Here is a 27,985-nt window from a genome sequence, read left to right as displayed (position 1 = left end):
TTCACCAAATCTGTCAATTTGCCTTCAGCTGTACCTTCTCTTGCTTCCTTCTCTGCAGAAGAGTCCACAGATCCTAAGCTATCAAATCATGATTCTTACCTAATCCTAATCAAACCTCCCCTGTGGCCCATATGAAGCGACCTGCCTTAAACCAGACTCCAAAACCTCATAAATGTTCTAATTTTGCCCTCCCCACTCTGAGACACTTAGACTCTGCAGGCAGTGCTCTCCCTAATCTTGGTGAGAACAAACTTACCTTATCAGCAACCAGCTTTTCCTCAGGAGAGATGAATGGCTCCCCTCTCTCCTAAGGCACTTGGCTTCTACAATTAGCCTTTCTCTTCTGCATTATTATTCTCTTTCTCTCTACTGGGTCAGCATACAAACCCACCCATCCTTAAATGCCCACTTCCTCCCACCTGTGTCTCTTCTAACTTCCAGCACTTTACTGCTTCCCATCGCAGTTACATTTCTTTAAACACACACACACGATGTTTTAAATAATATATTCACATGCTTCAAAAACTCCAAAGGCAAAGTCTCCTTGCTAGAAGCATCTTGTATGTACTTGGAGAGCTATACATATTGAAGCATCCAGTAATAATACCATAAGGCACACACTGTTCTTTACCTTTCACTAGAAAACAGATGCTGGCAGTCTTTCTGTATCAGAGCAGAAAGATCATAGTCAAACTTCTGGTAGTTTTTGTCTAACCTTTCTAACCTCTCATTCTCTCTCCAATTCATTCTAATGTGGCTTCTGTCCCTTCCAGTGAAATGGCTATCTTCCAAGTCACCAAAAATCTCCACTTGCTAAATCTAAATGTTGCTGCTTCAGTCTATAACTGGGGCACAGGGGTGTAAGAGCACCTGGTGCCAGGGACCCACACAGATCAGATTTGGCCACTCACTGCTGACAAAATCCAAAGGCAGAGAGATGGGTGGTTGTGATAAAAGAAAGGGATTTATTGCATTGAAGCCAACACTCGGAAGACAGAGGACTAGCATCTCAAAGACTCTCTAAAGTGATGAAAATACTTCTAGATTGATTGACTGATTGATTGATTTAGACTTATTTATTTATTTATTTATTTATTTATTTATTTATTTATTTATTTGAGAAAGAGAGAGAGAGAGCATGAGCAGGAGGGGCAGAGGGAGAGGGAGAGAGAATCTCAAGCAGACTCCCCACTGAGTGTGGAGCCAGATTTGGGGCTCAATCTCATGACCCTGAGATCATGACCTGAGCTGAAACCAGGAGTCTGATGCTTAACCAACTGCACCATGCAGGTGTCCCACTTCTAGATTTAAATAAGGAAAACATGGAACAAAGGTCGTGGGTACCTTCAGGTGGGCAGTGAAGGTCAAGGCAATCATTGTCTTGGGGTCAGTCACAAGTGGGCAGGGGCTTGCTGGCTCAGGGCAGTCCCTATTCTTTTTTTTTTTTTTTTAAGATTTTATTTATTTATTTGAGAGAGAATGAGAGCCAGAGAGATCACAGAGAGAGAAGAAGAGGGAGAAGCAGGCTCCCCACTGAGCAGGGAGCCCAATGCAGGGCTCCATCCCAGGACCCTGAGATCGTGACCTGAACTGAAGGCAGATGCTTAACCAACTGAGCCACCCAGGTGCCCAGGACAGTCCTTATTCTTGAGGCAGTAGATGGGGTTCCCATCAGGGGGTGCTTTGCCCGCAGGGTCTTTTGCCTGAGTTAAGAGATAAGCTGGAAAGAAGAACTTATTCAATTAGGAAATACAGACTGCGGTCAAAATGGAGATAGCTGAAGTCCTCTTTCAAGCCCTCATATTATTTCACTCCTTGGTAACATTGGACATAGCAAACACTCTCTCCCTTTTATGTTTTATTGCCTTGCAGAGAAGAATTTGCTGCAAAGTAAATGAAGCATGGGCCATAGGGCCCCTCATTGGCACCTTCTCTGCCCAAGGACCTACAAGGAGTTCTAGCCATGTGTTCACAGGATCATGAAATCTTGTAAAATTTGCAAACTACTTTCACTGCAATTAGTCAAGACCACTTTCTCTTTTCATTCTGATCTCCACTTCATCACTTTCTCCCTGCATTTAGGGACCCCACTCAGGGAAGTTGAGCTGCAAACACATTTAGTTAGGATCTAGTCACACCAGTATAGTGGTACCGGGGGTTGGGGGAGGGGCGGGAGCTCCAGGAATACACATTCCGCCCACTTGGCCAACCTCTCACCCCAAGTTGTGACATGAAAATGTGGACCTGGAGTCATGTCATGACATGAACACGTCCTATGGCACCCTGCTCTATAGGTACTTAGGACGTGGGGGCAACAGTGTTGGAAACAGAGTGACCTGGAAGCTAATCTGTGAAAAAAATCTTCTAATCTTCAGACACATATATTTGCAAGCAGGGGAATTAGAGTTTCTTTGGCAGTTTATCAAATTAGAAGTCCTCTCCTATCAGGTATATGCTCAATCCTGCAGCATGTGCATTAAAAATGCACTGTGCTTGGGGAGGGGGGGTGGAGGGATGCGGTAACTGGGTGATGGACATTAAGGAGGGCATGTGATGTAATGAGCACTGGGTGTTATATAAGACTGATGAATCACTGAACTCTACCTCTGAAACTAAGAATACACTATATGTTAATAAAAATGGGAATCATGCCAAACAGAATTTATCAGAAAAAAACTCTAGGGCAGGAACCTGCTCAGTATTGCAGTGAGTATACACATGTGTACAAGCCTGACAAATTGGATTGCATTTTAATATACTTGCCACTTCAAAATCTGGTGGTTTCAGATGAAATGGCACCAAAATTGGCACCAGGAGAGTGAAGTGGTCTAAAGAAACTAGTGTTTCAGACACAAAATTCCTATACTTTTTCGTCAGTAAGTCAATGTATGTAGAATGAAAGAAATTTGGTTTCACAATTGCATTGCTCTATGCAATGTAGCAGCAATTTAAAACCTATTTGAATTGCTCTTGTATATACATTCATTTTAGATCTTTACTTTTTGGCACTAGCGATTATTTCACTATTCAACTATGATGAGGAGGCAGTATCCTTGTGGAAGCCAAAAACATAAACTGAAAGAAAGAAAGGACAGGTGGAAGGTTTAAAATGCCCCACCCCAATTTTTTTATTATATTGCCACAGAAACTAAAGTCTATTGTATTCAAAATCATGAAGCTTAGGGAAAGATTCATGATAGCCAACAGAAGAGATAAAAATGCTTATGATAATCAAAATATTTGAAACAGGAAAAAGAAAACAGAAGAAGGAAGATGAAAGTAATAGTAAAGGAAAATAAACGTTGTACAGTCAAAAGAACACACAAACATCAGAAGCTGCTTCACTTTGATGAATTAATTGATTTTGGTAATTGCCATGATCTTTCATTGTGGTCTGCTATGAGGAACAACAATTTCATTCAACATTGAATAATGATAGAATTCACTTTTTCCAAATTTTGATCTAATAATATTCACAGAGAATTCAACAGAACAGATCATGGGAAAACATATACTTGTCAAACAGATACATTTTATATACATTTAAAATGGTCAAGGGGGGGGCCTGGGTGGCTCAGTTGGTTAAGCATCTGCCTTTGGCTCAGGTCATGATCCCAGAGTCCTGGGATAGAGTCCCGCATGGGGCTCCTTGCTCAGCGGGAAACCTGCCTCTCCCTCTCCCTCTGCTGCTTGCCTTGCTTATGCTCTCTCTCTCTCTGTCAAATAAATAAATAAAATCTTAAAAAAAAAATAGTCAAACTGCTATGAGAACCTGGCTAGCCTATTCTAAAACTAAAGGTTGCCTTTATTATTTTATTTGTAGATGGTTTTCAACATGATAGATTACATCAGATGGGTTTTTGAACTGGATAAATACACTAAGAAGTTTAAAAAGTGAAGTATATCTCACAGAGTGCTAGGACACCATGTTTACTTGAAATACTAGTTGACTCTTGAACAACACAGGTCTGAACTGCACAGGTCCACTTATTCATGGATTTTTTCTTTTTTTTTATTTTCTTTTTTATTTTTTTAAAAGCTTTTATTTATTTATTTGACAGAGAGAGAGCACAAGTAGGCAGAGTGGTAGACAGAGGAGAAGCAGGCTCCCTGCTGAGCAGGGAGCCCGATGCGGGGCTCGATCCCAGGACCCTGGGATCATGACCTGAGCCAAAGGCAGGTGCTCAACGACTGAGCCACCCAGGCGCCCCGGATTTTTTCTTTTTTTTTAATAAATACAGTACTGTAAATGTATTTTCTCTTCCTTATGATTTTCTTAATAACATTTTCTTTTCTTTAGCTTATTGTAAGAATATAATATACAGTACATATTACATACAAAATATGTGTTATTGGACTAGTTAAAGGTAAGGCTTCTGGTCAACATTAGGCTATCAGTAGTTAAGTTTTTGGGGAATCGAAAGTTATACACAAATTTTTGACTTCGTGAGGTTTGGTGCCTCCCAACCCCCACGTTGTTCAAGGATGAACTGTATATGTAAGTCTAATAAAAATTCATTAAGCCACCTTCTTGAAAAATAACCACCCCCCAAAAAGTAAACAGGGAAAACATTCTGAATTAATCAGAATGCCATAAACTGTAGCAGCAGCTATTAAATTTTTAAATAAAAATAGCATTGGAAAAAAAAATGGCTTTGGAGGTCCTAGTGAAAACATTGTGTTCTTCAAACAAAGGTAGTTTTGTGGTTATCCCTGAACTAATTGCTGAATTCTCTTTTTGCATAAGAACTTGGGAAAAACTGTCAAAATAAAAGAATGAATGTGACTTCTCTAAAACCTATTAAAGACTAGTGAATCAAATATATAAACCAGATATCCAAAACTACTCTATTAGTTAAAGTCTATATACAGGAGTGCCAAACACTTTCAGATGGTGATTGTTGTATTCTACATGAATAATAGAAACACCCATGAACAATTTTTAACTTCTCACTAACTAAAATCTGTGACTTTGCTCAACAATTGCATTCTTCTACTGAAAAGTATCATGGTCAGGTGTACTATCATGTAACTAGGAATGGTGAAAGCAAAGGGCTACAAGCGTTCTTTTAAAACATTATAGGGCACCTGGTTGCCTCAGTTGGAGGAATGTGTGACTCTTGATCTCAGGGTTGTGAGTTTGAGCCCCACGTTGGTCATAGAGATTACTTAAAAATAAAATCTTTAAAAAAACCATTAATTATGCAGAATTTTCTTAATTTGGGGGCGGGGAGAAAAAGCTGCCTTGGTAGTACCTGAAGTTATTGACTACTTCAGTATTTTGCAACGGTTATATTTTACTGTTTTGGTTTTCTCTCATATACAGAGCATTGTATTTATTTATTTATCTTCTTTTCAAAATTTTATTTAAATTCTAGTTAGTTAACATATAGGGTAATATTGGTTTCAGGAGTAGAATTTAGTGATTTATCACCTACATACAACACCCAGTGCTCATCACAATGCCCATCATCTATTTAGCCCATTCCCCACCCACCTCCCTTCTAGCAACTATCAGTTTGTTCTCTACCATAGAGTCTCTTATAGTTTGCTCCCCCCTCTTTTTTTTTCCTTCCCATATGTTTGTCTGTTTTTTTTCTTATATTCCACATGTGAGTGAAACCATATGGTTGTCTTTCTCTGACTTATTTTGCTTAGCATAATACTCTCTAGCTCCATCCATGTTGTTGCAAATGGCAAGATTTCATTCTTTTTGATGGCTGGGTAATTTTCCATTGTGTATATATGGCACATCTTCTGTGTCCATTCATCAGTTGATGGACATTTGGGCTCTTTCCATAATTTGGTTATTGTAGATAATGTTGCTATAAACATTGGGGTGGATGTACTCCTTTGAATCTCATACAGAGCATTTAAAACAAACATGCCAACTCAGATTTTTTTTTAAAAGATTTTATTTATTTATCTGAGAGAGAGAGAGAAAATGCACGGGGTGGGGGAGGGGCAGAGGGAGAGGGAGAAGCAGGCTCCACGCTGAGCAGGGAACCCATTGCAAGGCTGGATCCCAGGACCCTGAGGTCATGACCTGAGCAGAAGGCAGATGCTTACTTAAACAACTAAGCCACCCAGGCACCACTTGGTGCTCAACAACCCCCTTAACAAGCCTCTGTCACACTAATAATAACATCTAAGTCTTTGGCCTGAAGGTCCTATGTGGTTTGACCTCTGCCCACTTTCCAAAGCCATATGCACCACACTCCTCACTGAATCCATGCTACTCCCCGCAGTCTTTCTGCTCCTTGAACCCTCCAAGCTTGTTGCATCACTGTAGTAGAGGTACATCCAGTGTTCCTTCTGCTCAGAATGTTTTTCCCCAGTGGCTCTTAAAGAGTAGGTACTTAGCAAGCCCTTCCCTAATCACTTATTCTAGTGGTTCTCCATCGGGTGGCACCAATCCCAAGGAGGTGTTTAGAAAATGTGTGGGGACATCTTTGTCCCACTGGCATTTAATGGCAGGGTGGGAGGGGATGCCGGGGATGCCAGATGTCTGGCAATATGTCATAGAGTCTTCCCAATGACGGATTGGCCTGCATACTGCACGACTTGGAGTATCTCACTTGTCATGTAGGGGAAAAACCTGTTTATAATTATGTGTACCAAGAACCCACTCCATAGACCCATAGATACCTAAACACTAAATATTTTTTTGCCTAGTTTTAACATCCACTAAAATTTCTAGGGATGCAATTATCATGTAAATTGATGAAAGATAATCGACTGTTTTGTTTGAGGCATTACCCAGAGTTGTTCCCTGTTTAGGTAAATCATGTCATTAAGGGCAATGCCAGTGGTATTTGAGTCACTTGTAACACTCCTATAATCATTGGGCATTTGTGGCTATTTGCATTTATGGCGACTCAATGTATGGATGCAAACATCTGACCGCCTCATTATATTTTCAAGCATAGTCATGTTCAATCATTTACATATTGGAATGCATATTTTATTATAAAATTATGTCTTCTTATTTTTCCTCTTTATTATAGTTGGGCATATACATATTTATGTACTATCTATATACATGATATGTATGAAGTATACTGTATCATCTAAGAATTTTATTTTAGAATCATAAATGTTGTTATATTTGTTCTGGATAGAGGATGTTGGGTTTGACAGGTTTGAAAGATACTGAATTAATTCAAAGTAGTTCTCCAGTCTCTTCCCATCACTTACGTTGTTTTATTTTCATCATAGCAATTATCACTAGCTAATAGCTTCTTGCTAATTAATTGATTATTTGATTGGTATCTGCCTGCCCATTCTAGAATGTAAGCTCTGTGAGAGTATCGATCTTACCTGTCTCATATAATGTTTTATTCTCAGTGCCTAGAACAGTGTCAGGAACAAACTTGCCTCAACCAATGTTCTCCAAAGAATGGATGGTTGGATGGATGGAGGGATGGTTGGACGGATGGATGGATGGTTGGATGGATGGATGGATGGATGGATGGTTGGATGGATGGATGGTTGGTTGGATGGACAGATGGTTGGACGGTTGGATGGATGGTTGGATGGATGGATGGATGGATGGATGGTTGGATGGATGGATGGTTGGTTGGATGGACAGATGGTTGGACGGTTGGATGGATGGTTGGATGGATGGATAGATGGATGGATGGAGAGGATGGCAATAGTGTTTGTTTTCCTTTTGGATTTGAGTCTCTCTAGTTTAAAAGATGATGATCAGAAACTGGCAGAAAGGCTAAATGAGATTCTGAGCACAGGGTAAAAACCGTTTATAGAAGATTTTGGGATATTCTGGATGCAGACAGACCTGTTTTGGGGCTTACGTGAGAAGATGTGGCACAGAATTGAGGGAGAGACCATCCTCCCCCCTCTGCACTGCCCACAGTGCTCCTTGGCGCTTGGAGGACTGGGAACTTTGATGGCTTCCAAAAAGTGTTGGCAAGGCTTCTGTGGTTTTAGGAGAAGCCAGTGATGTTGGCAAGTTGGAGCTAGAGCAAGAGGTGGTGGAACACCATTAGGGCCTAGAACTACCATCTGGGTTGTAGGCATGTGTGAGGCTTCCCTTCGGGGATTTCCAGAAATTACTCATGTTGGGGGCAGGTACCTAGGGACTGGGAGGGAATATTTAGAATCCTGGCCATTTTGGCAGCGAAGTTAACTTTGACCTCTTTTTGAGTTTACAGGCTGATAGCACAAGCAAGGTACAGATTGCATATACATCACATTTTAGACCATCTAGATCTTTGATCTGATCTGTAAATATAGTTATAGAAGAGGCACTATTGAGTTACATGATAATTGTGCTCTCTCTTTCTCTTGTCCTTAATTTGGAGCCATCGGGTACAGTTGTGAATGTCAAGGGCACCCAGATGAGGGATCCTGTGGGAGTTGAAATCCAGTCCTTGCTTCACTCACCAAACCCCATGCCCTGGCTCCTTTTGCCTAGAGGAGAAGTACTTTTTCTTAAGTGATGTGCAAATACCATCTGCTTACCAAGTCTTGGGACTGTAGCCCACCTAAAAAGACATTTTTTTTTTTTAAAGATTTTATTTATTTATTCATGAGAGACACAGAGAGAGAGAGAGAAGCAGGCTCCCAAGGAGCAGGGAGCCCGATGCGGGGCTCGATCCCAGGACCCTGAGATCATGACCTGAGCCGAAGGCAGACGCTTAACCATCTGAGCCACCCAGGCGCCCTGACATTTTTTTTTTATTTGCAGGAAATGTTTGCACGAACTAGGGGAATCCCTGCCTTAATTCTTTTGTGTATTTGTTCCTTTTTACCTTGGGGTCTCTGCAATGATGTCTTATAGCACAGCAAAGGCCAAAGTGGTAACTGTGCCAGCAGCACATGCTAAATGAGGCCTGGTACATTATAGAGCTTCTCGGATGGACTTCAAAGCGGAGGGCCTGGATCCAAATCCCAGCTCTGCCACTTACTAGCCATGTAGCTTGGGCAAGTAATTTAAGCTTTATGTGCCTTCATTTTCCCAACTGAACATAGGGATGATAATAATACTCCCTATTAGAGTTGTGAAACTTAAAATGAATGAACATATGTAAAATGTGATGTCTGACCTACAGTAAACCTCATAGAAGGGTTAGCTATTAAGGTCTTCCTTTGGAGTGCCTGCGTGGCTCAGTCATTAAGCGTCTGCCTTCTGCTCAGGTCATGATCCCAGGGTCCTGGGATCGAGCCCCGCATCGGGCTCCCTGCTCGGCAGGAAGCCTGCTTCTCCCTCTTGTACTCCCCCTGCTTCTGTTCCCTCTCTCGCTGTCTCTCAATCTGTCAGATAAATAAATAAATTCTTAAAAAAAACCGTCTTCCTTCTTCTTCTTTTTTTGAGATAGTTACAGAAAAGGGTGCTGTCCATGTGATCCCTATCACAGCAGCCAACCTCTGATATCAAGGCTGTCATGCACCATGCCCTTGCCTAGCAGAGCCTCAACTATCAACACAGATAACACCAGCCCAGCAAGGCTCAGCCACCGCTGAGGCTGCTGAGGCCTGTGACAAGGGCGCCATCTTTGGCAGGGTTTTTACCTCTGTGACTTCAGTGTTTCCACACTCGGGGTTCTGTGCAAACAGACCCTGGGGAGATAGGATGATGGTAAGAGGAGGGTCAAAGAACAATCTTTCTTTCTTTCTTTCTTTCTTTCTTTCTTTCTTTCTTTCTTTCTCTCTCTCTCTCTCTCTCTCCCTCTCTCTCTCTCTTTCTTTCTCTCTCTCTCTCTCTCTCTCTTTCTTTCTTTCTTTCTTTCTTTCTTTCTTTCTTTCTTTCTTTCTTTCTTTCTTTCTTTCTTTCTTTCTTTCTTTCTTTCTTTCTTTCTTTCTTCTTTCAGCTCCATGCCCAAAGTGGGGCTTGAACTCACGTCCTCAAGATCAAGAGTCCCATGCTCTACTAACTGAGCCAGCCAGGGCCTCCAAAGAACATTTTTTTTTTTTTTTTAAAGATGGGATTTGGGCACCTGGGTGGCTCAGTTGGTTAAGCATCTGACTTCAGCTCAGGTCATGATCCTGGGGTGCTGGGATGGAGCCCCACATTGAGCTCCCTGCTCAGCAGGGAGTCTGCTTCTCTCTCTCCCTCTGTCCCTCCTCCTTGCTTGTGATCCATCTTTGTCTCTCAAATAAATAAATAAAACATTAAAAAAAAATAAAAGATGGGAGTTACTGGACTATGCTGTTGGGAATGATTGGGTTGGGAAAGAGAGGATGAAGACACAGAAGAGAAAGAGAATAATGCCTGGGGATGGAGGGTTTGGAATCTAGTCACCCTGGGCCTCAGAGAGGAGAAGAGGTCCCTTGACCCCTCTTATTGTAACAAGAAGGAATTTGACAAAGATGAACACAGGTACTGGAAGGTTTAGAGATTCAGTGCTGGGAAGATGAGGGCCCTGTAATAATGCCTGATGTCCAATGGTTTCTATTTTGTCACTGAAGCAAGAGGGTGTTTTCTTGGCTCAGCAGACCTGCATCCATCTCTTAGCAAACTTTCCCTGGAGCAGGGTGGCATGGTGGTCAAACATATAGGCCTTGTAGTCAGGCAGACTAGAATTTGTTCTTTTGTGTCTCAGGTGCACAGAATAGAATTCACCCCAATGTTTTTTTTTTTAAGATTTTATTTATTTGACAGAGAGAGAGACAGCGAGAGCAGGAACACAAGCCCAGGGAGTGGGAGAGGGAGAAGCAGGCTTCCCGCTGAGCAGGGAGCCCAATGCGGGGCTCGATCCCAGGACCCTGGGATCATGACCTGAGCTGAAGGCAGACGCTTAACGACTGAGCCACCCGGGCGCCCGAATTCACCCCAGTTCTGATGATACACTTTCACTGTTAGTCCAGGCTGGTGCTTCACTGCTACCTCCTCTGTGTGCCCTTGGACAAGTAATTCATTGCTCGAGGTCTTAGTTTCCCCAACAGCACATCTCACCAACTACTAGTTTAACATAGAAGTCCTGGTCAATACTATTTAAAGAAAGGTATTTTCCCATTGCATCACTGAGCAAAACCCAACTGCTATCAAGAGAGACAACTTTCTCATTCCAGGACAGAACAAAAGAACAAAAAGCACAGTAAGAATATAGAAAATCTAGAAACCTTCCCTTCACTTTTCATGTCAAGGCATGCATAGAATAGGCTGTGATGAGCACTGGGTGTTACACTTAACTAATGAATCATTGAACACTACATCAAAGACTAATTATGTACTATACAGTGGCTAACTGAATATAAAAAAAAGAATAGGATAATTTTGGGGGTGCCTGGGTGGTTAAACGGCTGACTCTTGATTTCGGCTCAGGTTATGATCTCAGGATTGTGAGATCGAACCCTGCATCAGGCTCCATGCTGGGCACGGAGCATGCTTAAGATTCTCTCTCTCTCCCTCTCCCTCTGTCCCTCATCCCCCCTCTAAAAAAAAAGTATGGTAATTTTGTATGAACTCTGGGGTAAAACTGCAGACCTGGGGGCGCCTGGGTGGCTCAGTCAGTTAAGTGTTTGCCTTTGGCTCAGGTCATGATCCCCGGGTCCTGGGATCGAGTCCCACATTTGGCTCCCTGCTCTCCTTCTGCTGCTCCCCATGCTCATGCTCTCTCTCTCTCTCTCTGTCTCTCTATATCAAATAAATAAATAAAATCTTGGAAAAAAAAACCTAAAAAATAATGCAGACCTGGCCAGAAGGACCAGTCTAGATGCCAGGCCCCAGACCCTGTCTATCCCAAGACTTGAGGGGGATCAAGAGCTTCATTTCCCTGTAACCCTTTTATGGCACACCTGTTGGGAGGCTCTTACAGAAGAAGAGGTCAGTGAGGGCCAGATAAACTGAGAAGGGTTTCATGGGAGAGGTGTAGATAGAACTTGGCTTTGAAAGGTGGTAGGTTGGAGGGACAGTATTGATGGAAAAAGACATTCCAGCAGAGGAAAAGACATGGAACAGGGCAGAGCAGTGGAGTGAATACTAGATCTGTGGGCTCTGGGGAGACCGAGGGCAGTGACAGATGATGGCAGGGGATCTAGGTTGAAAGGCAGCGGAATTTTTGTGCACTAGATCCAGAATAGAAAAATCCTAGATTTTTCTAGGAGATGAATATTTTTAAAAAGTCTATGTGTTGGGGAGAACTGAGGAAATAGACACTTCTGTACGATGCTGGTGCAATATACATGGTATGACCTCTTTGGGGGAAATGTTGGCAGAATCTACCAAAATTACAAATGCACATATCCTTCGACCCAGAATTCCACTCTGAGGAATTAATTCTACATAAATAGGTATACATCTTGTATATCGGTATGTACAAGGTTAGATACTGTATCTTTTGTAATAGCAAAGGTTGAAACCAAGATTTGGAAACACTGAATATTCACTAACAGGGGCTCATTGAATAAATTATGGTACATCTATATAGTAAATACTATATAGTTATAAAAAGAACAGGAGAGTCCTATGTACTTCATGTTTTCAAAGATACATTAAGTGGGAAAAGCAAGGTACGGGATACAATGTTTAAAGTGCTCATGCAGCTGCAAAAAGCAAGGGAGAGAAGTGTGTGCATGTCTGTGTGAATGTGTGTGTATGTATTTATGTATAAAATAAAAGATTCATAAAAAATTAACATTGATTGCTTCTGAGTCAGGAAACTGGTTGCTAAGGGACAGGAGTGGGAAGAAAACTTTTTATAGCATATCTTATTCTTCTTCCAAAAATTTGAACTCATGGGGATTCATTATGTATTTAAAACTAAATAAATCAAAATTGAGAAAATCCCTTAGACTACTTAAAAAACCCACACAGCATCCATGATCCTCGATGCTCTAAGCATGCAGGATACTTCCTACAAGAAAAAAATTTTTGACCAGTTTACTTCTTTTAAATCAGGGCTTTGTTTATTCTACTTTTATGAGTCTTCTGGATTCCTGTTTTCATATTAAATAGTCCAACAATGGTCACTTGGTTCCACTTTAATTCAAAATCTCTTAATATCATCTGCACTTAATTCACCATCCAAAAACATTTGATTGTGCTTATTTTGTACATGGATTTAAATGAATCGTATCATTCAAGCTTCAGACTGAAATACACTGTGTATGGACCTCACAGTTATTCACATCATTTAATTCTGTCCTTTTCATGTAAGTGCTCAATAAAGATCGAACAATAATGCTATCCCCATGTGTATTAACAAATGACCCTCGTGAAACTAACAAGTCTTTTCATTGTTTTCCTCCTTGAAAAAGAAATTGAAAATTGCCAAATGCACATTTTCCCCAGTTCTAAGTCTCTGTCTAACCACACCCTGTCTGGACATAAAAATGCAGCCTCATTCGAGTTTGTTATTGGTAAGTACTTCCAGACACCAGTAAGCAACTTCTTCCTGTCCCCTGATCTCTATCCCCCAAAAGAGAAGAAAACATTTTGGTAGAAGGCTCAAGTATTTTTAATCAATAATTGTGTCAATAAAGCAGATGTTCCTGAAGTAATACCCTTGATCAATACCTAATCTAATCCCTTTGTAACAAAGGAAGAGGAAAGTTTCTCATAAAATAGGATGGTATCTCCATGGGAGGGCCCTGTTTAAATTCCACTATAAAGGAGTGCTAGACACAGCCTGCATTCTTGTTGTAATAAATATTGCTTGAAATATTTAAACTCTTTGGGCCGTGGAATTTCGTGTTAAAAATAGTTGTTCTTGTTATAGTTGTAGCTGTGTTTTAACAGACTGGTACATTTGCTGTAACTGCATGTTACTGCCCACCCAGACAGCATGAGTCCAGCTTCCTAAAGCAGGAAAGCACAGTCTCTACCAGTTCACCAATTAGTACACTGGGAAGAATACTGGAGGTTGATGGGCCAAAGGGATAAGATGGGTCATCTCTCCTTTCTACCAAAGGGAAGACAAAGTTGGGGCTTTTGGTAAACCAAAGGGAAGTTTTCAATGGCCCCAAAATATCTTTTTTAAAGTTTACAGAATTGGGCCCCTGGGTGGCTCAGTCGTTAAGCGTCTGCCTTCGGCTCAGGTCATGATCCCGGGGTCCTGGGATCGAGCCCCACATCGAGCTCCCGGCTCCGCGGGGAGCCTGCTTCTCCCTCTGACCCTCTCCCCTCTCATGCTGTTTCTCTCGCCCACTCTCTGATAAATAAATAAAATCTTAAAAAAAAAAAAAGTTTACAGAATCCATAGGTCCAAGTAACACAAAGTAATAGGAAAGCAAATAAAGCATCAGAACAAAGGCAGCAGAAGCTTTTCTACCTTCTTTGACCACTATCAACCCCAGTGTAGGTTTTTTTTTTTTTAAATATTTTATTTATTTGTTTATTTATTTTGAGAGAGAGAATGAGAGACAGAGAGCATGAGAGGGAGGAGGGTCAGAGGGAGAAGCAGACTCCCTGCCGAGCAGGGAGCCCGATGCGGGACTCGATTCAGGGACTCCAGGATCATGACCTGAGCTGAAGGCAGTCGCTTAACCAACTGAGTCACCCAGGCGCCCCCCAGTGTAGGTTTTCAATGATTTTCTTTTTAAGCCAATAACACTCATTCTTAACTATTTTAACAGGAGTATCCCCGCACATGCTCTTATGGAACTAATGTAGCCTATCCAGCATCATGAAGAATTGCTCTGGCATGTGCTGAGGATCTAATATCCCGGTTTCACTACCAAAGCCTGGTGCTCAACTCCGTTCCCCTCCTCCCACCAGGCATCCTGAATAAAATACTCCTTAAACACAGAGGCAGCAAGAGGAACCCTTGAGCTGTTGCTGTCCTGTTCCCGTGTAGTTTCTAAATATGTCCTCTAGGTGTCTTCAGTGACCAGTATTCGCAGAGATTTTCTGCATGGGGGCCAGAAGAAGTTCTGCAATCGCTTCTTTATAGCATTTGGATTATCAAGAATGAAGTATTTTGGATTCCATGTTTGTCTTTTGTGCAATAAATACTTCTGAACATTGAGAAAACTTCCTGCATTCATCTTAGGTAAAATACTGATCTCATATTTCTACAACATGACTACTCAGGAAACTCTCCTCATGTAAGTGGTTTAAATTAGGTTATTAAAAAAACCCCAAGTGGCTAAAGCAAACACACTTCTTGGGGTGCAGGGGGGAGATTAGGAGATAAAATGTGCAATTAGGAAAAATGTGACTCTAGTCTGAATTATGCAAATTAGTTGGCACAAAAGATGGAGTCTGAGTAACCGCCTCAGTGGGCTTAGGTTATCAGGCTGTGAGCTCCAAACTCTTCCTTTGTCATTATAAGTTTGGATTTGGGGAGAATTCTAAAATTACGTCAAGTAGGAAGATCGTGTTGTTCTTTAAACCTAAGGGAGAGAGTTTGAGGAGGGGGATGTGATTTGGACTTTGACAGGTAAATGTGGGTAGGGTCTCAGTGTACCTTGAACTAGGGAGTTTCTGTTGCAAGCCAGATCTATTGACTCTATTTGCAAGACTCTGTGATGCTTAGCGTAAGATATTGATGACCCAAGAGGCTTGCAACATCTAAAAATGTCACTTTCAAATAAGTTTCGCTCAAATATTTTTCAAATAAGTTCTTACATTCAAAGTAAGAAAGCAAGACAACTAATTTGCAATTATAATTAAAAGATAATAATAAAGCATCCCACGAAATCATTTCCTTTTGTTCCTTTGTCCCGAGAGCTACAGAATATCAAAGCATTTCTTTTTTAAAGGTTTTATTTGGAAATGGTTTCAAACTTAACAAAAAAAGTTTGCAACAGTAAAGAGAGTTGCAAGGAACACTCTTAGATCATTTATCCAGATTCACTTATCTTCAATGTTTACACCATTTGCTTTGTCATTTGTGCCCCTTGATCTCTCCCTCCCTCTTTCTCTATATTTTTTTTCTGAACTCTTTAAGCGTAAGTTACAAACAGCATGGCCCTTTGCATCTAAATTCTTCAGTGGGTATTTCCTATGAATGACTACGGTACAGACATTTACTTCCTAAATTTCCATTGATACAAGGCTTTCTTTCCATCTGCTATCCATGTTCTGATTATTATCAGTCATCTAGTGATTTTTTTTTAATAGTATTTTTCGTCACCAGTGGATCCAATCTAGGGTTAGGTATCGCATGTAGTCATCAAGTCTCTCTAGCCTCCTTTAATCTGGAGCAAATCCCACCACCTTTCCTTGTCTTTTACGATGCTGACATTTTTTGAAGAATATAGTGGAGCCTCCCCTTTTAAAAATGAATATAACATTTCTCATTTTGTATTTCTCTGATGTTTCCTTGTGATTAGATTGAGATTGTACATTCTCAACCAGATTATTGCCTAGGTGATGTGTCCTTTCTGGACATTGCATCTGGAAGCATACAATGTCCATCTGTCTCTTGTTGGTGATACTAATTTTCATATCCTGGTCAAGATGTTGCCTGGTTTTTGCATTATATAATTTACTTTTTCTCTCTCTCTTGCAACTGACAGGATTATGCAAATATCCTTCATCTCATTCAAAATTTCCTCCAAGATTTAAAAATTCATTGACAATTCTTTCTTAGTTTGATTTTAACCATAACAGTTGCAAAGTGATAATTTTCTAACTCCAGTACCACCTCTCTATTTAATATTTGGTCCTCTGCATTCTACTGTAAGCTAGAGACCTTGATTTTTATCTATCCATCATCTAGCATTATTTTTTTTATCCTCTATCCTTATAATCACCATTATCATCTATATATTTTTGGAATGGACACGAGTTCTTATTTATTCAATGGTTTAAAATTCATGATTGATGCTGGGACATTGATGCTCAGATTGTTCCAGATTTGGCCAGGAGTAGCACATTCAAGCCAGCCTTGGTGTCCTTGTTCATTGTTTTGAGTACCTTCTTACTTCCTGGCCAGCAAGATATTCCAGGGTCTTTTGCACCTATCCTGTCCTGTCTCTGGAATCAGACATTTCTCTGAGAACCCCTAGCTCCTCTTCGTGGAGAGTTGTATTAGAGACCAAGACCTAGGTATGCTTGTTGCTACTGGGGACATCTTTGCCTCTTGGCCCTTTTAGTGTATAGAGCTAAGAAATATATACATTTATATATGCATATGTATACACATATCCATGTTTATAATATGTATATGCACACAGATATGCATATAAAAATACATATTTTAGAAATTACAGTTTATACCAGTACCTCCAATTCCAGCACAGTTCTATAGGATTCTTTTTGGCTTTCTCCCGTCCCATATTTGTACGTCCCTTCTTCTACAATGAGAATATGACTCTCAATAATATCAACCCATTTACTCATTTTCAAAGCATTTTCTTTTTTTTTTTTTTTTAAAGAATTTATTTATTTATTTAACAGAGATAGAGAGTGAGGAACAGAAGCAGGGGGAGCGGCAGGCAGAGGGAGAGGGAGAAGCAGGCTCCCCGCTGGGCAGGGATCCCGATGTTGGGCTCGATCCCAGGACCCTGAGATCATGACCTGAGCCAAAGGCAGACGCTTAACCAACTGAGCCACCCAGGTGCCCAAAGCATTTTCTTTTCAACCTTTCATATATGGCTTCACACCCAGAAGACCATTACTTTTGAAAAGTTTGTTGTGTATACTATAAAGAATAATGCAAAGACAAATTTGTAACCATTGAACAAAACGGTAAAAAATGGAAAACTCTGAAAATTTTTTTCTTTCAACATGAAGGACTTTGTAAATCTGTAGTACCAGTTCTCATATAATTTCTTAACTTGGAAGTGGTTGAGTGGGACAAACCCTTTGAGTTAGAGAGAAAGGCAGAGTAACCAGCCGCCCTGTACTATATAGGATCAGGTGGGTTTTAAGTTTCTCATCTCATGTGACTCAGTGTTCTCCAGTGTGTTTTCTTTTATGATGTGGGACAGGAAGAAGACAAGAGGAGACTGAGGCAAGAAGTAAGCCAGCAGCCATGGTGAGAGGACTGGCACTTGGAAGTACCAGTTACAAGAATGGAGCTCACTGGTTCTGGTCTCTGCAAATTAGTTTTAGAACTGTACCCAGACAGGCCTGCATCTCAGTCTAGGTGGCTTTTTGGGATAGGGTCATAGAAGAATTTCTTGAAAAGAAAAGACTGTATCATTGCTGAAAGTGACTTCCTCTTTGAATTTTTAAAATGAGGGCGCCTGGGTGGCTCAGTCAGTTAAGCCTCTGCCTTCAGCTCAGGTCATGATTGCGATTGGGTCCCGCGTCAGGCTCCCTGCTCAGCGGGGAGTCTGCTTCTCCCTCTATCCCTCCCCACTGCTCATGATCTCTCTGTCTCTTGGATAAATAAATAAAATCTTTTTAAAAAAATGAGAATAGACTGCTTTCAGTTTAGAATACTGTGGGAAAAACCTCTCTGAAGGTTGAGAGCTGATTAAAAGTGGCCCCAGTACCCTTTCAGCCCTTAAGATTCTGTTATCCTATGAATGAAGAGGTAACTATATCAATTAGTGAGTTAGTTTTGCAATTGTTTAATTAAGGTGCAGACATTCCTGGAGTTATACTCCCTTCCCAGGGAATTCTCCTCCAGACTCTCATCTATAACTACTCAAGTCTTTGGACCTTCCTGTTCTTATAACCCTTCTGATTCTCTAGCTACTCTCCATGTGGCAGGGAGACATCAGGGAGGAATCACAGTAATTCTGATTTGACCAATTCTAGACTCAGTACCAGGTAGGTCCTAGCAATGCTCTCTTCTTTGGATGGGCACTCCCTTTCTGTGAACACCTCCTTTCCCCTTGTTTCCCTAGTTCGACTTTCTTGTTTCTCTAGTGTCTTTTCTCCTCTCATGCCTCAGGTACCAATTTGCTTCTAAACCATGACTGATGGACAGCATTCCCCAGTGTGGCCTCTATTCATTCTTAAATTTCACATGACTTAACTTGATACTGAAGATCCCATCCCCTACTCCTCAGAAAGAAAGCTTTGTTTTGGATTCTTCAGGACAGGGCTCCCATCTGCCTTGAAGGGAATCGTAAAATCCTCAGTGAGTCTGAGATAAGGAAAGCGAGCTAAAGATAACCCCACCCGGCTCCACCAAGTGTCTCTGAGGAACACTTGGATTCATTTATTCCTTCACTCAGGGGCACCTGGGTGGCTCAGTCATTAAGTGTCTGCCTTCGGCTCATGGCATGATCCCAGGGTTCTGGGATCGAACCCTGCATCGGGCTCCCTGCTCGGCAGGAAGCCTGCTTCTCCCTCTCCCACTCCCTCTACTTGTGTTCCCTTTCTCTCTGTGTCTCTCTCTGTCAAATAAATTTTAAAAATCTGAAAAAAAAAATAATTCACTCATTACTTATTGAGCACATAGTATGTGCCCGGCAGGACAGGGACAATACGTAGTAAGTAAGTAAGTGCAAAAGTAAATGAATTAAAAACAAGATAATAAAAGTCTGTGGTAAATCTTAGGAAGGAAATAAATAGGATGATGATACAAAGTATAACTAGGGTAGAGGTTTCATTTCTTAGTCTTTACAAAAGGAAAAAAGACCCAGAAAGGTGGAGATAATAGACCAGAAAGGGAGCGTCCTGTCATCTGATCTTGCTCTATCTATTCAGTTATTTTCCATCAGTGCCTTCAATGCACTCTTTTAATCAGACGTGTCTCATTTTTCTGAGAAAGTCCCCCTTCACCTCTGTCCCTGGGCCATTGCGCTTTTCGGATCTCCTGTCCTTTCTTCGAATCCATGCTGTCATCCTAGAGCTTGGTCCTCCCTTGGTTCACTCACTCATTGACAAAGCCCTCCATGACTGCTCGAATTCTTCCTTCCTTCTCTTAGTTTTATAGCACTTGAAAGTTTATCGCACAATTTTAATTATATATTGTCTTAACGCATTTGATATTCTCACCTACTTTCGTTTTGTCTCTCTGATCTTGAAGCCGGGGACCATGCCTCCTGTTTGCTTATGTGCTCAGCAACCCTTGTGCATCCAGAAAGTGTTAATTCTTACATACGAGTTTTATACTTGGCCAATACTGATTGGTTGAGGAGAATATTGGGCTGTTGCAGGCTAGTGGAAGAGCTACTTTATGGCCAGCAGGGCCTTGTCATACATGTCAAATAGTGCTATGTAGGTGGTTGCCCTTCTTCCTACACGTAAGGCTGGCTGGCCCTGCACTGACTTACCTTGCTGCAAAAAAGCTTTCTTCCAGAATGCAGCACCTGCCCATGACTTCTTCCTCACTTCCTGGCAGGATGTAGACCAAAACCCCAGACAAACCACAATTTGTTTTATTTAATTGTATCACTAGTCTTCACTGTTTCTCCTTTCCTCCTCCTCTCCCTCCTGCATAGATAACCCAGATCTTTAGAGCATAATTGGCTTCCACCAAAATGCAGTTATTACTCCTTATGCAGTTGGAAGAGGAGAATGGCATTTCCTATTTTGTTTTACTGTGATAAGAAGAAACATTCTCTGAAACAGGAGCCTACACAGGCGAACGGTCATAACATTTGGGTAATCTGGTAGAGATATTGTTGATTGACACAGACATCAATTACTTGAAAGACAGCATTTTATGTAGCATGGGTTGATAAACCATTCTGTACTCTACTCTGTGAAGTATTATTTGCATTATACTTTAAAGATAAGTTAGAGAGCAATACCTATATAAAAATCATATTACAGCAGCTTTTCCTTACTGTTTACTCGTTCTCCAACAAAGCCTTTCATGGTTGCTCCAATTTCTCGTTCCTTCCCTTGATTCTCTGGCACTTGAGATCTATCACAGTTTTAAGTCTATATAGTCCTATTTTGTTTGACATAAATTCTTCAAAATGATATTTATAGTCTTCATTTATTTAGTATTGCTTCATCGAATCCATTTATTGGTGGGATTTTACATAGTTTCATACTTTGTCCAAATGAGAATATTTTGGTTCTGTGTCCTAAACACAGCTGCAGTCGACAATAACGTAGAGCTTGCGAAAGGGGAACGCATGTTCTGTTCAAGTGAGTTCTTGCTCAGTCAGGTTTTCTTATAATAGATATTTAGTCACTGCACTTATGTATTGATTCTGTACTTACTATTAGAAAATTGGCTTTTTATCTCATTTCACAGAAAACCAAGCAAGGCAAGATTAAGTGATTAAATGCTAGGGCACGGGAGGGAAATGTTACAGATTTCCTGTGGCTACTATTGAAAACATTCTGAAATCGTGCCTGACGTATTGGAGGTTTGTTTGTTTCCTTCTTAAAAAGAGCTTGGATGTGAATGGATCCAATAGTGGAAGAGGCTCCCGCCACACCAGCGTTTCCAGCATGGAATTTGTGAGTGGGTGGGAAATGCTTACTTGCTATTTACCTGCCTTGCGCTGCCTTTGACACACATGATGAGCCAGCGTCATTTGACTGTCACCTCCTTAGGAGGCAGGATTCTTCAGCCCACACTCTGCTCGGCACTGACTTCTTCTCTGTGCATGCTTTGTGTCTGTATTTTTTGCCCAGACTGTGCATTTTGAGCGAAGCACCAACCCAAGACAGGCTCCTCAGCTTTGTCATTGTAGGGAGACCGACAGAGCCTCCCACACAGCGACACCCTCAAAGGGAGGCAGGGATGCCAATTCCTTTGAAGAAGCATTTCTTAAACAAAAGGGATTCCCCTATGCGCTGGTGCGCCTGACAATTGGTTCTTTCCCACCACATTGGGCAGAACTCACAGATGGGTGGCGGCCTATTTGTACTTATTAGGACATATGTTGCCAGATAAATAAATAAATAAATAAGTAAATGTTTTAGACCTCTAGGCTCTGGCTTTAACTCATTAAGGGTTTAAGTTGCAAAGATGCAATTACGGGTTTATAAACAAGCTCGATGTGTTTTAGAAATAAAACAGGTGGGTACCCAACATAACAGCTCTGGCTAGTGCACGGGCCAATATTCGTTAATTCAGATATACCACAAGTCAAAGTGCGTTCTCTGAAACACGATAGAGCCGTCTGGCCAAAGCCAGAGATACCAGTTGGGACGCCTGGATGCGTGCCTTCCACATATTGAGTATCTCTGGTAAGTCTCCGCAAATCTGTGCTGCTGGAGAAGCTCACCGCGGAAGTCTTCCGCTAAGAATGGACCCAAACTACCAGATCAGTATCACACTAAACTTCTCTGCAGGCCTCCTGGGGAGGGAAGAGCCCATGGGCAGCCCAGAACTCTAGATGAGACTGCTCTGGTCCTACAACAGTCCTATAATCTGACCTATAACCCTAAGTCCAGGTGGGAACTCAGTCAGTCGTTGAGGGGGTGCTCTGTTAAGGGGGAGCCGTGGTTCTCTGGGCGTTCCTCCATGTGTCAGCCCACATTCTGCTGGCTCCCCTCCCCCGATGGAAGCTTCATTGAATGCACTGAGACAATGGGAGGCCCAACCCTTGCCCACAGCAGCTCCCACCTGCCACGCAAGGTGCTCGATGAGAGTCCCTCGGGGCCTGGCTGGAAGTTGGCACTGCCCCGGCAGGCCCAGACACTAGCAGCTTGGGAGAAGGTGTACTCATTCCGGGGGCTTTCCACTAGTTGTCTAAACTGGTTCAGCTCTCCAACTCCATCTTACTTCTCTATTTGTTTTTTCCCTCCCTTTGGGGCACGTATTCTTCACCTTGACGGCCAACTCACCTGCAGATTCACAATGTCCTTGCTTACGTAGCTCCCTTCACAATAGCTTTAGATTCTCAAGAAGCTTAACCAATTAGTAGGGTGCTTTTTCCCATTCTCAGAAAATACCTTCGGAAACATTTCTCTAGCTACTACTGTGTCCCTTGCCTTTTGTTTTTTTTTTCTTCTTCTTCCTGATGGACTCTTCTGGTCCATAGATGCTTTTTACAAGTGATGGCAGATATTCAGTGGGCATGTCATTTAAGTTGTACAGGACACCTTTACCTCCTTTCCCACATCCCACCCTGGGGGCCCAGGGAATTGGACCTGTCTTCCAAGCTGTGGTGGAAGATGAGAGGAAATCAACACTCTATTCCCATGATTCTGTTCCTCTTTCTCCATTTTGGGCCTGGTTGCTGATTTAGGTCCATAGAGAGGATAATTTGTGGAATTATTTTTGGTAGACCAGAGGAAAGGAGATGGAGCCAAGACTCAGCCTGTGGTTACATGATAATCCACTGGCTGAGCGAGGCGGCAACATGCCCAAGGGTGGTAAGGAAACTGCAACTCCTTCTAGGGAGATAAGAACCAGAATGCATGGTGAATTCCCCTGGGTCAAACTAAAGGCAGAAGGATGGGGAGAACTGTGTGAAAAGCAAGATGGTGCCTTTGTCTAAATATAGTATAGCACAGAGACAGTGATATTAACATTAAAACAGACTTTGGTGTTCTGATCAGGGCCACCTACTCATGTATTTCGGTTTGTGCTGAACACCTAAACACATGGGAGGCTGGATCAGTCTGCCTATCTCTGCATTTTCACACTGGCTTTCACCAGAGAACCCAGGTGCTCAGACTGCACCCAGTTGGATGACTTGCCCCCTCCCAAAAACCTGGCAGGGGCCCAGGCTAAACATGACAGTAATGTTTGAGCAAGAGAGGCTCCACCCCTGCCCAGGTCCTGCCTTTACACCTCCTTCCCCTCCCAGCTGAAAGCAGCTAGGCCCCTCAAGGGATCAAGTGAACAATCGGGTCAGCTTCTGATAATGAGATTTTGGGCTCCAATAAGAAAAGAAGGAAACTGAGATTAGCGCTTAAACACAATCCGTAGCCCTGTCTGGTGGCCTCTGCATGTTCATTGACTGCTCACTGACACTGGAAGGAAAACCCTGAGCAGAGATGACACGCCTACCTGGCACAGTGATGTGGGGAAACACAGATGAGGGTGTGTTCTTTTTATCACACTGTCCAAAGGACGGCAGGGAATAGGAATGGCTGGCCACCTGGCGTAACTGGCACTAACCCTGTTTGGAGGGTTCCCACCAGGGCACAATCTGGCAGCATTTCCTCAGCTTCGTGATTTTTGTCATCCTGGTGCGCAACAAGCTGCCCTGTTGTTTACTCACTAGTTTCTAAAAACATCTACCTACTTTTGAAACATAAATATTCTCCTTTTGCCTTGTCCTAAGCAATGATACCCATGAAATCACTGGTTCGATATTTTCTAATGTACTTTTGAGTAAAAATGTAACTGCAAAATAAGAGATAAAATAAATAAAACGTATAAAAGTAAAATAGAAAGTACTGATTCATGAAGCACCTAAAATTATTTGGAGTACCACGTTTTAGGAAAATGCACAAGATATGTTGGCTTCAGAGGACAGGATATACTTGGTCAAGAATGTTGTCCTGTGTCAACGTGAGAAGATTGTGAAACTGAGTTGATTCCATATTTTTTCTTAAGATTTTATCTATTTATTTATTTGTTTGTTTATTTATTTGAGAGGGAGGGGGATTGATAGGGGCAAAGGGAGAGGGAGAGAGAGAATCTCAAGCAGACTCGCACTGAGTGGGGAGCCCGACACGGGGCTCGATTTTACAACCCCGAGATCAACCTGAGCTGAACTCAGAGTCAGACGCTTAATTGACTGAGCCACCCAGGTGCCCCAATTCCATATTATTATAACATCAGATTCAAGATTCCATTCTTCTGGTGTAGAAGGAGGAAGAGGAGGAAGAAGTAGAAGTAGAGAAGGTGGAGGTAGAAGAGGAGAGAGAGAGAAAGGAAAGGAGAAGTACACATTTGGCTCTTAGGAGGCTAGGTAGTTGCAAAACATGGATTTCACTTGGTGAGGCTAAGGTAGGAAAACATTTTCATAATCCTAAAGACCAATACTCGTTGCTTGCGGCACTAACCCTGACCAATCCTATCCCAAGTAGGCAGCAGTGTATAGGCAGGCTAGGCCGGGCAATCCTGAAGCGACCCAAGTCTTCAAAGTCTTGGTGGCTCAATGCGAGCCTGCTGTAGGTTACCTGGGTTCTCTGAGGCATCTTCCTTCCAAGGATGAGTCAGAGATCCAATCATGTGGCTTTGCTACCTCAGCACGTGGTTGCCAGAGTTACCACAGGAGAGGAGCAGCCCCTGGAGGGTCACACAGGGCTGGTTCACTGCCCAAGCCCCAAAATAACCTGTGTAGCTCACATGGCCCTGCGTAGCAACGAGAGGGGCTGGGACGAGCTTTTTCCTCTGAGAGTCCGGGAAGGTGAGGAGAACAGGATACGGATGAGCACTGGAAATCTCTACCACAAGTAAGAAGAATACAGCTTTTAGAAGCTGACCGTCTGTCTTACTGCTCACAGTTATGTGTTTCTTCATACATAACGCCAGCACAAGGATGGCCACATTGTGACTTTGCTGTGAGGTTAGGTGAGATATCACCTAGAAAGTGCCCAGGGTTGTCCAACTACTACCTAGTTAATCTGGACAAAAAAAGTGTGGTGTGATAGAAATAGCAAGATTGCCTCTGGGAGTTGGATGCCAAGCTAGGACTTAATTCCAAGCCCCAGGGTGAGGCCTCTGGTGTTAGACAAAGTGCCTGCCCCCCCCCCCCAGCAAATAATAGTTCTCCTTGCCTCCCCTCCTTGACAAGACTGATGGAGCCAGTGTTAGGTTCTAAGTTCCATTTACAATGTTTTTAAAACACTGTGATAGAAAATACGTAACATTAAATTTAACATCTTCCCCCATTTTCAAATGTAGAGTTCAATAGCCTTAAGGATAGTCACATTGTTGCGCAACAGATCTCCGGAACTTTCTCATCATGCAAAATTGAAGCATGACCCATGAAACATGAAACGGCAAGTCCCCACCACCCCCTCGTCCTGGCCCCTGGAAACCACCAGTCCACTTTCCATTCCTATCACTTTGTCTGCTTTTAGAAACCTAATGGGAGGGAACAATGACAACAATTTTAGTTAAAAACCATGATTAGAAAACAACAAATCTCCATGGATAACAAATGTGCCCCTCCTTCACTACAAATATAATTCTTGAGACTGAGAAAGGGAATTACAGGATCTGTGACACTGGGAGACTTGATGGATCTAATGTCTCCTCTGATGACTGTAAAGCAATTAACAAAACACAACTGTGGAAGTTGAGATCCTTATATTTCCTCATAAAATTCACTTCTTGTGCTTAATCTGTTACTCTCAGTAGTGAAGTTTGAGAGTCATCAATATGACAGGACAGCAATATTGCCTCATCAGTCATGATTTACTTAATGTTTTCTGAATTTAGTAATATTTGATTAAAATTTAATGTGAACATATCATATCATGCCATATATATTATTGCATCCATTAATCAGGTAACTATAGTAATGAAATGCCGGAAGGTTGGATGAAAAAGGAGCTAAAGTCTTGATATATGTTTGACATAATTCTGTGAGTGATTAACCAAAAAAGAAAAAAGTCAATCATACAAAACTTCATTAATATATATTACTTTTACAATCATCCATGTATCATCAGATATTTTTAACCTTTGTTAAGCTGGATTTTTAATTTACTTAAAGACACTGAATATTAATAACCATGAAAGATATACATTGTTCCATTGAATCACAAGTTGACAGAATGATTCATCGTTTACTCTAATTTTTTTTGTATAATGATGTATGTTAAAACATTATGTAAGTTTTTCAATCAGTTTATCATGGGGGGAAATAGCACATAGTCAGCATATGGCTGTGCAAAATACTAATTTAAATATCATATCGTATTTCTGTCATCTTCAACTTCCACGTCATTGACCATAGCAGGTGATCAGTGTGACGATGCATAATTTATGTTTGACACAGGTTGGTTTTTGTGTACAAAAATTCTCTTTTCCCTATTAAAACACTGAAATTAGTCATAACTTGTTTCCTTTAATGCTGCCATTTTAATAAACTAATAAATGACCAATTGCTATGTAAACATCTATCTGCCCTGTTCATCAAAATAGTTAAGGAGGGGTTTGCACTTAAAGAAGTAATGAATAGAATAGAAAATTATTTGCAAGATGGTTTCACTTTGATGTAATGGAGGGATGTTGATTATTTGAACACAGTTTTCCTCTTAGTTGTTCTCTTTTTAAAATTCTGTCAAATTGCACTTTGTTCACTCATTCGTTTATCACATTTTCTTTTTTATTGAACACTTCTCTTGATAGGCATTGTGCTAGGCTCTGGGATACAACCTAAACTGATATGGTCCCTGGTTCTGGGTAGCTCACAATCTAGTGATGAGCAGAAGCTGACACAAATGCAAGCAGGGATGAGCTCCAAAATGGAGTCTTCACAAAGTGCAGTGGGACACAAAGAAGAGTGTTGGAGGGAACCTGGTGGAGTCTGGAGAGCTGCCTTGTGTGGATACTTGGGATGTAAATGAAGAGTTTCCCAGACACACAAATGGAGTGCGACTGTGGGTGAGGGGCGAGGATGGGCAGATTCTAGAAAGAACGAACAGCCTGTGTGAAGACTCAGAGGCATGAGAAAGCATTTTCAGGAAGAAGAAAAATTCACAAACCTGTCTCGATCTAGTATATATAGTAATGTATACTCTGGTGTGATAGAGATGTCAAGATTACCTCAGGGTGCTGCATGCAGAGCGATGCCTTCTTTCCAAGGCCTAAAGAATTGTAGCTCGGAAAATACTACCCAGAAAATTAACTTTAATTTTCCCCTGAAATGTTCAAACAGAGTAATTATAGATGGAATCAGGTTGCCTAGGACTATGATATACATTGCAGCTAAATTCTACCTTAGTAGGGAACCCATCCTGAGAAAGTAGATGTGAAGAAGGGCTTTAAAGAAAAGGGACAACTTGACTCCAGGGGTGTTGGAACTGGAATCATTTCTAGGATAGGACTGATTCAGAGTTAGGAGGTAATGGAGTTAGGAAAGAAGGAAAGTGATATCCGGAAGGAAAGATCAAACCTGCCTGTCGTATGTATCCGAAATGCTTGACCCTGTCCTTGGGAGTGGGAAGTGGCTCCCAGTTGGAGATGAATGCTTTTCATGGTTGGATGAGTCTGGTCCATGGTGAGGTCAAACATCATTTTCAGTGACTTGTTGCAACATTCATGATTAATGTTGATTTATTACTTGATCATTGTGT

Source organism: Mirounga angustirostris, unplaced genomic scaffold (genome assembly GCF_029215605.1).
Source record: "Mirounga angustirostris isolate CCGP_5_RB_7025 unplaced genomic scaffold, mMirAng1.0.hap1 SCAF_6, whole genome shotgun sequence".
Taxonomy (NCBI): domain Eukaryota; kingdom Metazoa; phylum Chordata; class Mammalia; order Carnivora; family Phocidae; genus Mirounga; species Mirounga angustirostris.
Note: the sequence above shows the minus strand (reverse complement) of the source record.